General features: G+C 39.8%; 1 protein-coding gene across 4 annotated transcripts in view; it reads right to left on the bottom strand.

Moving 5' to 3' along the window:
- Positions 1 to 12,010, bottom strand: part of MAF (MAF bZIP transcription factor) — a 438,038-nt gene that overhangs the window by 423,666 nt on the left and 2,362 nt on the right. The gene's annotated exons all lie outside the window — the stretch shown is intronic.

The following is a 12,010-nucleotide window of genomic DNA, read 5'->3' as shown; positions in this document are numbered from 1 at the left end:
TTAACGCCTGCCTGGAGCAGGCGTTAATAGCTGAGCGCAGGTAAAAGAAGTACAGAAAAGCAGAAAAAACTGCTTTTCTGTCCTTTTTTAAAGTTAAAAAAAAAAAAAGAAAAAAGAGAAATAACTCCACAGGCTTCTGAGTTATGAAGACCGACGCCGGTAAACTTGGCGTCGGTTTTTATAACCGGCCGTCTGCCAGTAACGAAAAGGGCCGCCAACGAACTCGGCAAGTTTACCGGCGTCGGCCTTCATAACCGACAGCCGCGGCGGGTCACGTTAGCGAGGAGGCGCTAAGGTCGCACAAGTGACCCTAGCGCCTCCTTCCTAGCGTGACCCCCTAATTTACATATTGCATGGCGCCCCCCTCCCCCTTGGGGGCGCCATGCGTGCATTAAGAAAGCGGGCGCTGAAAAGTCAGCGCCCGCTTTCCGTGAAAATTATCGCATCGGCCCCTTGGCGTCTGTTTTCCTAACCTAACCAGCCACTTCTCCCGGGTGCCCGATGCCACGGACGCACCAGGGTCGCACAATTTATCCCTAGCACTTCCTTTTTAAGCACGGCGGCTCAGTTGCCTTTTGGATCGAGGGCCCAGGAGAGGTGATTGTGTGTGCATTCAAGAACTGTGCGTGTGCATGGACCTGAATGAGCACGCTCCATGTTTCCTCCCCTGAGCCCCCACTCTGCCCTTGCTCGTGTTGTAGTCGCACGGAGCAGGCAGCAGCGCAGCACAGCAGCAGAACGCACAATGGAAGGAGCGGTGAGATCGGAAAACTATTCCAGGGCAAAGAAAACACAGAAATGCAAAATAAATCAGACTAAAAGGATATTATTTTTAAGTGCCATCGGAATTATGTACAAAAAACTCTTAGCGTGAAAGCAGCTGCTTACTGAGGTGCTTCCCTTACCTGACCCCTACAATCAATTATCATCCCTACAAACTGAAGGATGAGCAACCATTTGACATTTTCAACTGGGGGGGGTTTTTTTCATTCTTTTTTTTTTTGGTAGCATAGATGCACACTATTAAATGGGAATTTCTTTGTCAATGGGAATGGCTCTTTGCCATCCATGCAGTCGCAAAAAAAAAAAACACAGGTGTCCGTATCAGCAGGGGAAAAGTTAGAGTCACGGGAAAACAGGAGAGTCTTTGATTTCCTGCACGCTTTTTACATGCATGTCATCAGATCCTTGAAAAAAAAATAATAATAAAGCTGCTGCAATCTGCAGAGGTCCAGAAAGCAACCTCACAAAAGCTGCATTGAGACACCCTGCCGCCCCCCCCGCATTCCTATGGGCATTCACAGGTTTCTGAAGTCCTGCACCGTACAGAGCACAACGCGTGAAGCTCACACAGCTCTACAGCTTTTTATTAGTAGACATTGTGGCTTAAGGACCTCACAAGACATCTTATTGTAGATATCACTATAGTTAATAGGATATTGCATGATATACTGTGACATACCATAATTAATAGAGGAAACAACATTCCATACTGCAGCGTGTGTGTGTGTGTGTGTGTGTGTGTGTGTGTGTGTATAAAATTAATGACATTTTGCTACCACCATTAATTGGGAGTAATTAAATTACATTTGCTAAACCTGGGACATTATAACCACCAGTAATGGTGGTAGCAAAATTGTACTAAAATAAATGGTTAATTACAAAGCAAAGTTTCAAGTTACAATAGCAGCATAAACACATTATGTATACTAGGATAATAAGTTTATATGAACAAGCTAGCTGTATTTGTATGTATTGACAAACTGAGGTTTGTACTCTTAATATATAATTAGGTATGGAAGTGGTTTTTATGAGTGTTTAAGTGGTATGGCTGTTAGATATGAATGTATAGGAGGATGTTGAATAGTGATCAAATAATTTTTTTGCATTTTAATTGCTGTACACAATATTGATGTGATTATAGTGTAAGGGGATGAAGGCAATAAAGTTTGTAAAATGATTCTAACTTGCGCATTAATAATCCAAAAATGTATGTAGAATCGATGTTGTTTATAAGCATGAGCCTGTCACTCATTTTTGTTATTATATTAACATTACTGAGTATGCCCAGCACGTTTACTAATAGTAACCAAAATTTTTATTATACTCTTATATATATAATAATTCCTCATATTTAAAAAAAAAACAAAAAACAACATACGCATTCAAAACTGGTGTTGCAAATATTTTGCTGGGTGAATTGGATGAACAGTGTGTGTGTCTTCTTGGATTAAGGGGTCAAAATGTGACTGCAAGCTTTGTTTAAAGCATAGCAATGAAAGCCTGGTGCACTACTTCTTAACCATCGCTCCCTGACACCAAGTTTTGATGTCCTAGAAATCAGGGAGTCTCCTCTGCTAGCAGCTGCCAGCCAGCATAATCTTTTCGCTAGGTACATGTCAGCTGTGGAGCGCTGCCTCCTTCCGTCCGTTTCTTCCAAACCCTGGTGAATTTCAGCTTTGCATTAGCATTTAAGGAAGGGCTTGGGGCTTGACTCATCTGCTAATTTTTAGTTTGCGCTCAGGAGTCGATCTGGCAGATAAGGAACTGTATTCATCTTTTGGAGAGAAAAAAAAAATCTCTCTTGGCATTACCCACTATATTTATTCTATCCCTTCCTTTACTACCTCTATTAAGAATTATAATCTGCTGTCAAAAGGGGAAAAATGCAAGAAAAGCAAAAAAAGAAAAAATATGCAAAAAGGATGGGGAAAAAAGGACAAAAAAAGATCACGAATCAGTGGCAGACAGCCCAGGTGATATAACGATGCCACGGATGGATTCTTTCCTTAGCGCTCAACTTGCTTTTCTTCCAGGATTTGAATTTCAGCAAAGCCTTGTGGTATTTACCACAATTAATCTCTGCTTCTCCTGTATGGACTTAAACAAATCACTGAGCACATTCAAAAATGCAAAAACCCAACAATGGTTTAGAACCTTGTAACTTTTGTTTTGTTTTAGTTCTATATGAAAAGGTGACTTTACCAATCGTCATGGCATGGATATGCATAAAAAGCATCCTTGCAACAAAAGGTCTTGTGTATTATATCTGCTCTTCCTTACCTTACAAAAGGATAATATTGTGGCTTTAAGACTCCTGCATAATTCCTCTCTATTTCACGTGCACCATTTCATTTTTAACGAGGAACCTAATGTCTGTTTCTTTCAGACGGAAAAAAAAAATACAGCTGCTTATGCAAGGGCCCATTTTTAGCACCATTACCCCAAAGCTTTTTCAGGTAAGACCCTTCCTTCTCACCAGGGTTGCCCTCTTTCTGGCTGGAGGGATCTGACAGCACAATGTGACTATAATTCATCATTTCTTTAATATGATCGCAAGCTAAAGGGGGGAGGGCACACAGGATGCCTGAATAGAGCAGATTGTCCAATCTCTTGCCCAACATGTTTGGAAGCACTGGAAAAAAAACCTGCTTGCTTAAAAAAAAATAAAATCCATTTGCATAGCACCCTTGCACCATTCCGAAGCATGCACTAGTTAATTAGCAAAGCATCAGATGTACAGTGCATTATTATAACTGTCTTCACTCAGCTCTGTCCACTGCCTCTGATGTATCCTCTCTTTTGACAGCCTTCATTCAAGGGCAATAAAGCTCCTTTAAAAAAAAATGTTTTTTCACTATTTTAACCCTTAGCAATACAGCGCTTTTCTGATTCAGACGTCATGCCTACATACTTGTTTGAAAATAATTAAAAAAAAAAAAGGATCAAGCAAACACAGGGCCGCTTTCTTCCAGTTCTGATTAAAATGTACTCGGCTCAGGATTTTCTGGCATGATTCAGAGCAACAAGAGATTTGGCTATCCATGATTGAAAATCCCTCTGCATGAAACAACTGGAAAGTGAATATTGTCTTAAAGGAGACCAGACAACCTCCCCCTCCCCCACACACATTTGACTGCTGCAATTACTAAAGGAAACTTGGGTATATTTTATTTCACTCTCCTGGAACTAACTTGCTATGTACCTTTCAATCTCTAAGCGGAGTTATAAGTCATCTAGGCCTTAGGGAGCAGGCCTGAACTGATTTCAAAAAGCCAAACAGGAAAATAAAATAGTCTTTCGCAAATGGTGCCCGGAAAATCCAATCAGATGTTAAAATTGTGTCCAATTGCTGCACAATCATTCCCCACCACCACCTCCTCAGCCTAGCATATCTCCTACCATTCTCCCCGCTGCACACCCCCAAACACACATCTGAAATGTTACTGAAGATAAACAGTGGGGGGGACTGATCAAGGCACTCATGCACATGTGATGAGTCCATGGCCCTTAGATATGGCCAGTGAAAAAGGAAGCAAACCCCCTAATTTTCTGTTTCCTGGATAATGTACTTTCTTGGCACATGAAATCAGAAGCGAAGTCGAGTGCCCACCTTTTGAGTTTTAAAACCATGAATGCATGCACAAGACAAGGGAGAAAACAATGGCCCGGTTTCATTTTTCAGCTGCGTTACGTTTGCGTGCTTAAGGCTTGGATTTCTGAGCCCATGGTGGCGAGGAGGGAATTGCTTGGGTTCTCATACTTGGCTTACAACGAGGGGGTCTTTGGGACTCTCACTGCAAGCTCGGCAGAAAGCTCTGCATGGACCCAGGTTGCAGTCGGAAAGGTTAGCTGTCAGCACATACAAAAAAAGAGGGAGTCACTGGGAAGCAGGGGCTGGGCTTAACTTTAGAGCAGTCCTCACTAAGTCAGACCACTGAATGGATACTCAAAACAGGATGTGTGTGTCTGAGTGTTTGGGGGGAGGAAAGGTATTTCGTTCACATAAGAATAATTTGAAGCTAGACAAAGCGCTGCCTTAACCCATCACCTCTGGTAGGCTGGCGGATCTAAACTCTAGCAAAAGACAAAAAAAAAAAAATCAGCATTTAGTGTGTGGCTAATCGCTGCGTTAGAGCAGAAGCCCTCTGAAAACAGGCCTCTGATATAGTGACGGAAACTGTTTCACTTGTCGGCTGAGAGGAAGAGTGCCACAAGTTCCATATCGTGTACGAGAGGCTGAATAATGAAAATCTGAATAGCCAGATTTTCTTGAAAGGGGAAGTGCTGTTCACTCAGTTTTCATGCTTGTGTTTTCCTTTTCGAATCAACTCATGTGCACTAATGTGTGATCTTAGTCCCTTACACACACGCGCGGTATTTCCCCTTGCTATACCCTAGCCCTATGATTAAATGTCCTCCTGTTATTATTTTGCTGTTTGGGTAGAAAAACTATCCGTTCACCTCAACACACAATGGCCTCTATTCTGTGAAATTCAGAGGGGCCAGGGGGAGGTGAAAAAGAGATGCCTAGGACCAAATATCCCTCCCCCAGGTAGCCCCTATAGTTTCTCTACAGCATGGAAGTAAAATGCTGCGGCTGATTCTTGCCATATATTCAGCTGTTTACACAGTTCAGGAATTTGGAAGAACTGAGGCCCAACATGAACTGGAGATCGACATCCAAAAGTTAAAGACAACTTACACTGTGTCATCAGTCACGCGAAGCATGGAAGAACTGCCGAAAAGCTGCTGTACGTTCAAAACCGCCCACGCCAACTCCGTCCACTAACTGCGTAATTAAGTAAAGGACTGTAGCATTTAATTTTCAGAGTCAAGCTATATTTTACAGTTCCATGATGATCCCCATCAATTTAGCAGTTAAGGCACAGGACAAATTCACTAATGCGGTTTAGCAATTCATTTTCTGGGCCTTCCTTTTTTTTTTTTTTCCAATGAAAAAAATCTCAAACTTGGGTACTGCATGCAATCATTAATAAAATAATTTACTGAGTAATCAGTTGTGACACAAACAACACTCGCCTACATTAGTGAATTAGTAAGTTTTGAAAATCCAGTAAGATGCGGCTGGCAGCTTACTACATCGTATGAAAAGCTGGAAGACTTACGCCAGCTTCTACATCAGCAAAAGCTGCAGAAAATGCCTAGCCATGGTCACCTGCCTTTGTTACGTTCACATGCAGGGGGATCCCCCTCGGACAGTTTGTTCTTCCATTTCACATTTTATGGGAGCCGAACTTGACAAAGCTGGATGCAGTTTTACCAAGCAGGGATCAGTCGTGGTCCCTACCATTAGGCCACCTGTGGTCCAAGTTTCAATTTTAAGGAAGACTCGCTCGGAGGCATAAGCACCCCTTTAACCCAACTGCATCGGCTCCCTAGAGAATACCAAGTTAAAGTGAAGATTCTCGCAGTGGTGCACAAGATTAACGACATTCAAAAGTTTAGAGTTTCTTCTTTTTATATCCCGTCGTATCAGCACAGCCTTCACAACGGTTTCTCATTGTCTTTTCAAGATTGCCGAAAAAAATAGATGTTTCAAGGTGGGAATTTATGCTCCGCAAGCGAAACGCTGGGACTCATTTACCAAGCCTTTTTCCCCATAGAATGGAAGAAAAGCCTTAGTAAATCAGGTCCTCTGAACCATTTCGCTTGTAGAAAATATCCATTGCAAGAACTGAGAACTGGTCATTTTCTTTTGCTGCATGGTCCATGAGGAATGCGCTGATTAGTGAGTTTCAAGAAGTAGTTTATTTAAAATGTAGAAAAAGGTTGAAAGCTTTGTTGGTTTTTTTTTTTAAGACGGGTTCCTCTGACCCTTTAAACCTATGAATTTTATATTTTGATTGTCATTTTCGGTACTTGTTTGTTTTATTGACTTATGAATGCTCATATTGTACTTGGCTCTGATCAACTATATTGGAATTTTAGTGGATTATGAGACTTTTTAAATAAATATAAAATAGCTGCCCCCATGAATGCCGATTCAACGTAAAGTGCTCTTCTCAGGCAGCAGTCAACAGTGGCAAAAAGGGACCTTCAAGCAGCCGAACCTAGTGGTGCGAATGCACTGAAACACACACCCTGCCGTGTTTATTAGTGATTTTGCCAGTTTCCACAAACTCTGGCCCATCGCCACACTGAGAACATACAGACTACGGTGTTCACATGATGAAAGGATGCGTGCCCCCAGTAAAGATCTATTTCCAGGCTACGAAAATATGTCCCCTTTGCCAGTGCCATCACTGGACTGTGCATTTGAATATTGCCATTGCTTAAATAAGATGGGAGCAGGAAGAAAGCTGTACAAAGCAGGAAAAAAAAAGCATCTTTCAAAACTGGTTGAGCATAAATGTGTTTTAGTATCTACTACATATGTATAGTTTCTTAATTGGATTTGTTACCCACCTTATATGTGGATTATATATAAATACACACAATGTATGGAATCTGGACCATGTACAGTGCTTAGACAAAACAGGTGGCAGGAGCCAGGAGTTCAGCATGCCAGGTTTGCTGAGAAACGCACTCAGGCTCTCCTTTCAGTGTAACTCATGCCGAAAGGAGAATGCGGCTCTGACATTTGAGCAGATAAATCTGAGATACACCTCATTTCCTGCTCGAAATCCAGGAAGCACTGCTACCCTGCATCGGATATCTGTGTCTAAGAATGTCAACCAGACAGGGATCTGAAAAAATTATGAATGGCTCCCCGTCCCCAGACCAAATAGACTCCCGCAGCGCAGAAGCACGAGCCGGAGTACCGAAACCCAGCTGCGCCAGACCCTTCCTACAGCTCTCACCCACATTTCCTTCTCTTTCTTTTTTTTACTGAAACTTTGCTGTCAATATTAATACTGCACCCAGTTTGCTACTCAAAGCTGCTATGTGTAGCAAAGAAAGAAATTGATTTTTGATTCTAAATATAGGTGCAATAAAATTATATAGAGATATTTATATCGGATATACCACAAAATAAGCAAATTGCGTAAAGACCTCAGCAGTGAAGCTATGGTAACAATTTGTTTAAAGCTATTTCAGAAAACAAAAAAATAAAAATAAAAAGTATATATATATGTATACACTGCCCCAACCCAAAAAGAATCTTATTTTCAAAGGTTCCATACTGGCGGAGGTTTCTGAATGGAGAACACCTTTTTTGAAACCAAAAATATCATTTCCTGACAATGGTCAAACTCTTTTAGGTGAAAAAGAGCAAATTGCTCACTGCTTTAGGTTACTTTAGGTACAACTCCAGCAGAAGATTGTAAGTGGCTCTTTATTTTTTTATACCATGCCAAAAAAAAAGAAACAAACAAAAAACCCCTAAAGCATGGAAAAATAAACAAAAAACATTTTCCTTCCCAAAAAGTGTGCCGTTGAAAGTCACGGTCACCCAAAAGCCCAAATGAATAAAAATAGAACACCGTGGCAGAAATGGGCCATTGGAAATGATGCTGCAATTATAAACACTATTTTGCACTCTGTGGCAAAGAAGCCCCTCAAAACAAACAGCTAAAAGGAAATATAAGTTTTTTTGCATATTTCAGTACGCTGATTGGGAAAAAGTCAAGCCAAGACCGGGTCCTGGGGTTGAAGCTGTATAGCGAAAAGTTTTGCGCTATTCAGCTCGGAATTTGAACCGAGTAGAAATGTGGGTTTTCCTTTGCTTTTCGTCGTGCATCTTACTGTGAATCTAGCAATATTATGGGCCTGAGCGCTCATCACTTATCCAGCCTCAGTTTTATTCATAAAAAAACCGTGAGAGGGGAAAAGGAAAACCGGAGCAGTCTCCAACCTGCATTCCACAACTTTTTCTTCAACAATAAATCCTGTAAGCATGTGGTTCAAGTTATTATAAAAGTGTCAAATGTGTGTAATTGCATAAAATGCACACTGTATTCCATATAAACGCCCTTTTATACAGCCTCATTTCGGAAAGAAAATGCACTTAACAAGTTCTTTTCCTATAGGCCAGCCCTGTATAATAAACATATATTGGGTTGTTAAAGATGCCATCACTTACAAAAAATGAACTATGACCTTTACTTGATACTCTGCCATTTTTTAAATTGTTTATTAATCAACATGTGTCACTATAATAACAACAAAATCAAATGCATGGAAGAAGATGGGGGGGCATTTACTAAGCATTTTTCCCATAGACACAAAATAGGAGAAAACCTTAAGTAAATGACTCCCTGCGAGAGAGAGAGAGAGTGAGTGAGAGACACACACACACACAAAGGCAGGAAGAGGGATGAGCTGAACTGGATGGGAGTTTTACATTTTAAATGAAAGAGTGGGATCTCTCTCTCCAGGAGCAGATCATTTTCGGATCGGCCGATGGAAGCAAGCTTGTGTGCTTCGGTTACTCAGTAACCAGAACATGCAGCTTGAACTATTTATTCAAATAGTGGTGTAACCGAAAAAAGGTCAAATGTCAAAGAGTGCCTGCTGGTTTGATGAACAGAAAGAGAGGGTGCACAAGAAGTAGAGAAAGGGCTACAGGAAGCTAGACAGTAAGGTGGGATACCTGCGGTGTTTTATATTAAAAAATAATAATAATAATAATAAATTGCATAATCGACAAACATGAACATTTTGTTTCCTTTCCTGAAGGAAGTCAGCTAATGCCAGACGCAAGGTTCGGAAAATATGTCCTGTGATGTGTTCACTATACCTTCACGATTAGTTTATGGGTGCTGCTGTTTTATGGCACCCCCAAAAAAAAAATAAAAACCCAGAGGTGCCACCTAAAGCGGAGCTAATGTGTGCTAAAATACTCAAATCCTGTTCAACTAAAGAGCAAAACAGCAGCAAAACGACCTAAGATCTGTGCTGCAAAATAGTACTACACTAAAATACCAGATTATGAAGATGTGAATCTGTCAGTCTGGAATGCAGGTCTCATCTCAAGATTTAGAGGTCCAGTTTGGAGCTGGAAAAGTAGTCTGTGGATTGCAAAATTTAGATCTAATAACCTTACAAACCTTACAAAGGGTAGAAATGATATTACCTTGTTTGTTTGTTTGGAGAAGGTCCCCATTTACTGTAAATCTAGACTCTCTGACAAAGCTATTGGGGTACTGAGGATAGCTCTTAGTTTTTAAACTAATCAAAGGTTGTCTATCACGAAAGGTTAAGCCAGAAAGGAACAAGAAACAGCACCAGCCCATGGTGCTGCTGTTCCATGACAGAGATGAACGTTTTATTATTTTATTTTTTTTACCTGGATCAGAAGACAAGACAGAGAGAAAGACATGCAAGAAAGCTTTCATATCATTCAGCTACAAAATGAAAGCACTCTAGGTCTTCTTAGGCATCTGCCTTCATCAAAGTTAAAATATAACTTTTTCCTCTGATTTTCCTCTTATCAGATTCCTAAGTGGAGCTCAACAACTTGTCAACCTTTACATGCAACTCTCAAGTGGTAGCAAGGGCCCTTATTATCTGCTGTTAACCCCTGACATAGCAGTCTTCGCCAATACACCAGGCATAGACACTCCTCACTGGGTGCTTTCTTCATGAAACCATACACTTGGAAACCGAGCACAGAATCAAAAAACTTCAGTTTATTATTGTAGATTCTTATGTTTGATATAACCAGAGAATTGAGAATGGAAGGGGGAAAAAAAGCACATAAGAACATCACACGTTCAATTAGTAACTCAGGATATAAAACAATTTTGCACAGCAAAATATGGAAGGACATAGAAGTAGCTGACAAGTTTTGTTTATATTTATTGTGGTTAAGTTTTGCTTTCCATTAAAAAAAAAAACAAAACAGGATATCAGTCCCTGAAAATAAAAGATTATTGCCTTTAAGACTGTGGAATTGTGAAGTTACAGAAAATCCAGTTCTGCACCACAATATAACTGTAAAAAAAAAAAAAAAATCTGCATCCTTTAAAACTGTGCAGTAATGCCATTTCTTTTTCTAACTGCAGAAATCTGTATTAGCGTTCTAAACATCTTTGCAATTTGTTTTTATATAATATGCTTGCAGGTTACATCTTAGTGCAATTCAGTCCCAAATACTTCAGTTTCTTAAAAACAAATCCTCCCCCCCCCATAAAAAACAAACTCATACATTTTGAATGTAAAATCCCCCCCATAGATATAAATAGGGTTGCTCCCCCTTAATCCTTTGGTTTTCAAATACAGTCAGTGGTCTAGCAAGGACTACTGTATGTACACCCAACTTATCTTTAAGTTGCAAACACATGCTACTTTAATTTTAAAACAGTCCCATTGTAAATTTTAACTCCCCCTTTATATCACAACAGTAAACAAATTAGTGCATCAATGTTTCTTTTTTTAATCTACAACTAAACAAACCTAATTCTTTTGAACTTATCTATAACATTCCTTTATCTGTAGCATACATTTCATCTGGGCTAACAGATTATAAAAGCTAAAATTAAATTATGTAATAGGAATCTATAGCATTCCACATTTGACAGTGACTAAATGCATAAAAAGGGGATAAATCTTTTTTTTTTTAAATAAATTTAGACTGATATAGCCAACAGCACGATTTTAGTCCCAAACTGAGAAGCTATTTAAAAAAAAAAAACAACACTTTTGAAAGTTCTTTTTTGACACTTTAAATTATCAAAATCCATTCTGGCATCTTTCTGAGAAAATGCCCTCAGTGCATTGTAAATGGAAGTCTGAAGTTTTGCATAACTCAAAGCAGTTTATAGCAGATGCAGACTTTCATGGGGAACAGTTAGGTTGCCCAGTTTTTTTTTTTTCTTTCAACTCAAAAAAACTGATGAAGCAATAACACAAAATGATGAATGCCATGCCATAAAAAAGTCTTCAAAAGTCCATTTCCAAGCAAAAAAGAAAAAAAATAAGGAAACAAAAAATAATTATACCTTACATGTCCAGCATGCAGGGTTCTTATTAATATAACGTCTCTTTCTCATAAAGTCTTTTCAAACAGTTAAAAGTTCATTGTTGCTAAGACGAAATAGCAAGCATAATGCATGAGATGAACATGGGAGTCTAAAAGGCAGACAAGTTTCACTTTTGGCAGATTAAGGCCAAAAAAAACAAACAAAAAAAAAAACAACTCACATGAACAGCGGAGGCTGGTGCAGGGTCGATTTTGGGGACAGGTTGATCTAAACGCTAAAACTGATGAACTCAGCAAACTGAAGTCTACAAATTCACATTTCGCAAACTCAATCTCATATGA

This window comes from Rhinatrema bivittatum, chromosome 7 (assembly GCF_901001135.1).
Source record: "Rhinatrema bivittatum chromosome 7, aRhiBiv1.1, whole genome shotgun sequence".
Lineage (NCBI taxonomy): Eukaryota > Metazoa > Chordata > Amphibia > Gymnophiona > Rhinatrematidae > Rhinatrema > Rhinatrema bivittatum.
Note: the sequence above shows the minus strand (reverse complement) of the source record. Positions and strands in the feature narration are given on the sequence as shown.